This window comes from Lepidochelys kempii, chromosome 2 (genome assembly GCF_965140265.1).
Source record: "Lepidochelys kempii isolate rLepKem1 chromosome 2, rLepKem1.hap2, whole genome shotgun sequence".
In the NCBI taxonomy this organism is placed as follows: Eukaryota; Metazoa; Chordata; order Testudines; family Cheloniidae; genus Lepidochelys; species Lepidochelys kempii.
In genome coordinates, this window is record NC_133257.1 from 72,904,976 (window position 1) to 72,910,975 (window position 6,000).

A 6,000-nucleotide genomic window follows, 5' to 3' on the forward strand; every position below is an offset into this window, starting at 1 on the left:
CATGCTTTGAAGTCTGCTGTTTGCCAATTTCATGTGGAATCACATCTTTAGCTCCTGAATTTCAGAGATGTATGGGAAGTAGTTATGGTGAGGCAGGTTGGCTAGTTTATGCACTAGCTATGCAGAAAGGTGAACAGGAGATTTGGCGTTTTGCAGTGTGGCAGATTAGTTCTGAGTAAACTATCTTCAACTGAATTTTTAGGAAGAGATTACAGCTTCCTGGGCCTGCTGCCTCCTAAGTGGAGTTTTGCCATGGTCTTCCATGGGAGCAGGACTGGCCACCTCACCTACTACACCTTTTCTGTATGTCCTGTTAAACTGAGACCATACCAGACTCAACTTTTGTTTTGTGACAAATGTCAGTTACCAGAAGAAGATCAATAAATGTACACACATTAAAAAAGACAGGAAAGCAAAACCCACACAGAGAAGGAGCATCAGAGAAAAACAAAATTACCAAATGACATGGCTAAAAGTTAAAAGGTATGCAAATCAAATTCAATCACTGTCTTGCATGCCTGAGAGACACACAGGGCTGTCCTACAAGAGCTGTTGCTAAAATGCACTCTGTTAAGAGACTCTCAATATTTAGTTACACATGAACACAGAGACAAAAAAAAACATTTAATATGTTAATAAAAATATAAGGCATCATTTCCATTTGCTGTTGTTGCACAAGTGGTCACCACCCTATTTCTTTAAGATTGTTCTTGCAAAGCTAAGGAACATAGATGCTGTAAAAGGGATGTTTACAATGCACTTCAACAGAGTTGGACCAATGCTGGGTTGCAACAGATCCCCTCTCACTATCACAAACCTCTCAAATAAAGAGACCTCGAAATCTAAAACTGCAGATGGCTCCACTGCCCGTCCTCCCTCCAGACAAGGAGTTTCAAACCAACAGCTGCAAACAGATTAAGGTAATACGTTTACTAACAACGGCAATCAGGATTGTAAGCAATGACTGACTTACTTGCCAATATGCTAGCGTTAGGCGATCTGCTCTCCGTTGCAGAAACGTTGCAGAGCTTGTACTCTTCGGATCTCCTCTCAGACCTCTGTCCAAAGTATTTCCAAACCACTCGGGCACATCTCCACGGTTATTTGGCGTAATACAGAAAATCTCTCACCTGGCCCCCGAACTCAGTGCCCATGATTTAAATCAAAGCCTCCGGAAAGTTACACTCTGATTTGTGTTAAAAAAAAAATTAAAATCGGGTTGAAGTCGCTGGTGAGATCTCAAACTCCGGAGCGGAACGACGCCACCGTCCCTGTTTGCGGTTGCATGGAGGGGGGTTACTTGCAGTCCACCCAAAACAATAAATAAATAAATCAGAGGGGAGGAGGGGGAGCGAGAGATTAGGGAGCGCCGCCCTTTTAGCAGCAGGGAGAGGCAAGCCGGTGTATAAGCACCTGCAGCAACAGCAGCGCTGTGTCCCAGTGCCGGCTGGGTCCAGAGGCGCTGTCCATCCCTGCTGGTGTTGAGCAGAGACACCGAGAGACCCTGCCAGCCCCCAGAGCTGCCCACCTCCCTTCCAACCCACCAGCTTGCTTCTTGCTTGTCTCGCCTCAGTGGCTTCCCCCTTTCGTCGGCTCCCGCTAGGATTCGCCGCGCGGGGTTTCGCTGGGTTTTATCTGTAGCGCATTCTCCGCTGGTGGAGCTCGGGAGAAAATCCAGCGATGCTCAGGTCCCTGGCCAGGTCCTCCTTCGCTAATCAGACCCTATCAGAGAGCGAGAGCGAGATGGCGATTAGGCGGACTCAATGAGTGAAGCAGGAAACTTACACCGCGCCTTTGCAAAGTCCAGCGCGTGATTTAGGAGACAGGAAGCAGGGCTCTGTCCGGAACCTGTGGGGGTATCACCTGGGAGCAGCACCCTGAATGGTGGAATACAGCTTGAGGACAGGGATTGCGGTCCTCCATTCAGACCCGGCTGGGAGAGGCGGCTTCTCAGTTCCCTTACAGCCCCCAAAAGGAAATCACACGTGATTAGGAGAAGTTGATGCTGCTAGGGAGAGCTCTTTAAAAGGGAAAAAAGGCAAAGCTGGGTCCCTAGAGGGAGAAAGTGGATCCTGCAAAATCCTGTCAGTTTGGGGCCCCAGAAGCCCACGTTACACTGCCTAAAGGGAGTCCAAATCCAGGCATTCCTATTATTTCAAAACAACCCTGGTCCCCACCTATCCCAGTGCAACAGCGCCACAAGAATTTGCAACCTCCACCTGGATGCTAAGAGAACCAGCCAATCTGGGGGCTCTACCCCCCTAAAATACTATTGTATAAGTACAAAGTTTGCCACCGGGATAGAGAATAAATGTGGCTTCTCTACTGTACGACCCACTCCTTACCTACCCTACCTAAATCTGTATCAGGGACATCAGTGCTTCCCACATCAACCATAAAACCTTGCAACTGACTATTAGCAGGTCGTGGTTTTGCCCTGGAACCTCCACATTCTATTGTCTAAACAGAGAATTCATTTAGCGTCTCCTGTTGTACCTTAAAACTCCACATGGATGTGTCCGAAAGCCAAGACACCACATAAATTTAGATCCCACATCTGGAGCTTGCCAAAGTTTCACCAAACACTCAGAACTTGTACCCTGAAAACAGAGCAAAAGGTATTATTTCTACTTTTCCATCAAAAATCCGGACTTCAGAAAATCTTGTAAGGGCAGATATTTTAATTTGGGCACATATATAGTGCTAGAAATGGCTAATTTAGGCTTGTATATGCCGTTTTACCATCTCCACTCTTACTATACGTCATGAAATGCAATGTTTCCCCATTGTATAGCTTGTCGTGTATTTATTCCTTGGCAGATGGAAAGCCATAATACATCAAGTTCTATATTCAGCAAAAGTTATGTACGGCTTTTTTAATAGATTCATTTAAAGCTACAGAGACTTTTTTTTTTTAATGTTAAAGGAAACGTTATAGTCTTCATCCCGTTTCTTGTCAATTAAATCGCATAGTCTAGAAACCCTTGACTATTTTCTAATTTGGACTCTGGTACTTTGATTTTGTTGTCGTTCCATCTGCTAAGGAAATAACACCCTGATTACTACTACTCTTGACAGGAATTAGATAAACAGACATCCATATTTCATTATTTGCATGGCTGATCATTTATGGAACATCGCAGATCTGAGGTTTGTCTCCAGCTTTTATCATTAACATTTAAAATACATATTCCTAACTTGGTGCAGTTTCACTGGTTAAACTTATTTATGGCTTTCTATATAATTGTTAGGGATGATGGGGGGGGGGGGGGTAGGGGGCAGTGTTGGTGCATCATGATACATTTGGGCCTGGATTCTGTAGATTAGGGGAGCTGCACATGTACTAAAATTTAGGTAAGAAAACCAGGGGGGTGCAAAAAGAAATAACCTGGTGCCAAATTAGAGTTTGTGCAGCTCTATACTAGCATTTGTTGGGGACAGGGAGGGGACGTTTGTTTTAGGGAGTGGGGGGAGGAATAGTAGAATGGTAGAATAATAGAATCAAGCTTGTTCTGTATTTTAGGGTTCCTGGCCAAAATTTGGCAAGATCCAGATCCGGGTTTTGAATGTAGTGGTGCATTGGCTTCCCAGGTCTTTCCGTGCAACAAGACCAGGTAAACGTGTTCCCTGTGAGTAACTTACACATTGGAGGGCCATAACATGGCATGATCTGGCAGGATCCCAAGTGCCCTATCTGGGTATTTGCTGCTCTGTTGCGTCAGGATGCGGCCCTGTCGAGACTATTGTTGGTACAGGAAGAGTGCCTACACTTGTTCCATATTAACGGGGTAGAAATGCTGGGGGCACATTTGCTGGATCTAACAAGATCCAAGTGGTGGATCCGGGATTTTGCAGGCTGTTGTGGCCGGGGGGATGCCTCAGAGTGCCTAGGTGGGTGTGAAGTAGGAGAAATTATGCAGAGGAATTTGAGGGTCGAGAGCCAAAAATGGTAGGATCTGGTAGAATTCTGCCTTTCCAGAGAGCACCTTTAACGGCTCAGTAAAAGTGAGAATAAATCAGTGACAAACCTGTTCACTTCCCAGGATACATGCCTTTTCCTCTCCTTCTAGTTTGTGGATATAGGAGACTGCATTTCTAGAGGGAGGAGGGGAATCGAGGTGAACATAAGAATGGCCATACTGGGTCAGACCAAAGGTCCACCCAGCCCAGTGTCGTGTTTGTCCACAGTGGCCAATGCCAGGTTCCCCAGAGGGGGTGGACCTAACAGGTAATGATCCAGTGATCTCTCTCCTGCCATCCATCTCCACCCTCTGACAAACAGAGGCTAGGTGCACAGACCCTTGGAGAAGTGGGGGGCAGAGTGGAGCAGACGCACACACATCCCTGGACAAAGCAATGGTCTTAGTGATGACTGAAACCGGGTCCCTGCTGGGAAAGGCATGAGACGCTTGTCGCATCTTTAAAGACGCTGCTCTAGGTGGACCCCTGTACATTGCCGATTGCTCGCCCCTCCTGCCCCAGCTCAGAGCTTGGAAATCGCTCCGGTGCCGGGCTCAGCAAGGAGGGGCTGGGAGAGAGCGAGCCCGCACCGTCAGGGGGGCTGGTGAACACACCCCACGCGGCGGGACGCGCTTGTAGCAGGGGACTGGCTAACTGCGCTCTGCCAGGGTGCTCAGGGAAGGAGGCCGCCGCCGCACTCCCAGGCGCTCACACGACACCCGGGCTGGCACAGCGGCGGCGCACCCGGGTGCGGGGAATACATTGGCACTCGGTAAAGTCTCCCCACCCCCACCCAGCCCCGCGCTCCCCGGCCGCAGACACGCGGGCTGCTGTGCCCTTTCGGCAGCACCGCGGCGGGGCGGGGGCCGGAGGCTGGGCCGCGAACCCGCGCGGTGATCGCGGGCGGCTCGCCCCTGTCACACAGCCGGGGCGCTTCCCCGCGCGCGGAGTTCAAGCGCACTTTCCCGCTGGGTGCCCATGAGGGGGAGGTGGGGGGGCGGGGGCGGGTCCTCCCCGCTCTCCCGTCCCCTGCTTCCGTGGAAAGGCGTCTGGTTAGAAGCCACCTACCCAGCCGTCGGGCCCGGAGCTGCGCGTTTGTCCCGCTCAGCCCCTTTGCTCCCCGCGAAGACGGCGCTGCAGGAGCCGTGCTGCCTTCCAGCGGAACGGTGATTCCGCCGGGCACGCCGCCGCGCAGGGGAGCGACCTGTAAACCAGGTGGAAACGGAGCCGTTTACAGGCACGCAGACCCTGGGCATCGCAGCCGTACTTAGTCCCGCCCTGGGGCTGCCGGGCAGCGAGCCCCTGATTTTAGGCTAGCAGCGAGGAGAGCCCCGTGCCGCCTTTCCCCGCGTGGAACCCGCTCGCTGAGGGACCAGGGCATCTTTAGACGCCTCGTTCCAGCCCACGGCCCGCCACAGCCAGGGAAATCTCGCCTCTTAAAGGGGCAACAATTTAAAGCAGCAGGCTGAAATTAACCCTCTCGGGCTGGGTTTGGGGCGACAGGCTCCGGGGTTTGGGGAGGTGAGAGGTTCAGGCACTCCGCCTCCACCCCCATTTTCTTTTTAGAGGCAATTCCACACAGTTAAGGAAGTGGAGGTTATTTGGGAACAGATTCAAAATGATTTGCGAGTTCCGCGTTTCTCAGAGGCGGCACCCGGCTTTGCTTGGGGCCGCAGCCTCCTGGGCAGTGATGGGGGCGAGGGCCACTAGCAGGGATTGGGCCCTGTCACCCCTGGAGCCAGCCAGGGTGAGTTCCCCACCTTCCCCAGAGCAGTGGGGCTCCGGCTTCAGCCCTGGGGTGTCGGGAAGCAGGCTCTTGCCACGCACTGGCAGGCTCCGACTGGGGCTTCGGGCTCTGGCCGTGTAGCGACGGGCTCCGTCCCCCTCAGGGCCCTGGCCCAGGCTGCCTCTCCGTCCCCCCCCTCTCCCCCCCAGGCCTCCCTACCCACCTCCCCATCCCAGGCTTAAGTTGTCCCCCGGCTTGCCAGGGCTGAGTAAGTCTGTTGTTGTGAAATATAACATTTGTATGTTTGTTAATAT

General features: G+C 51.6%; 1 protein-coding gene across 14 annotated transcripts in view; it reads right to left on the reverse strand.

Annotated features, from left to right (window-relative positions):
- Positions 1-5,296, reverse strand: part of SNTG1 (syntrophin gamma 1) — a 526,846-nt gene extending 521,550 nt beyond the window's left edge. For 11 of the 14 annotated variants that reach the window (XM_073331225.1, XM_073331233.1, XM_073331227.1 and 8 more), the window contains exons 1-4: positions 5,029-5,296; positions 4,029-4,095; positions 2,497-2,600; positions 974-1,722 (exon numbers count right to left, since the gene is read on the reverse strand). The gene's annotated coding sequence lies outside the window, so the exon portion shown is untranslated. Of the gene's footprint in view, positions 1-973; positions 1,950-2,496; positions 2,601-4,028; positions 4,096-5,028 lie in introns of those variants that run through there. The other 3 variants (XM_073331217.1, XM_073331218.1, XM_073331216.1) reach the window with 3 other exon arrangements.
- Between the last annotated feature and the right edge of the window lie 704 nt (positions 5,297-6,000).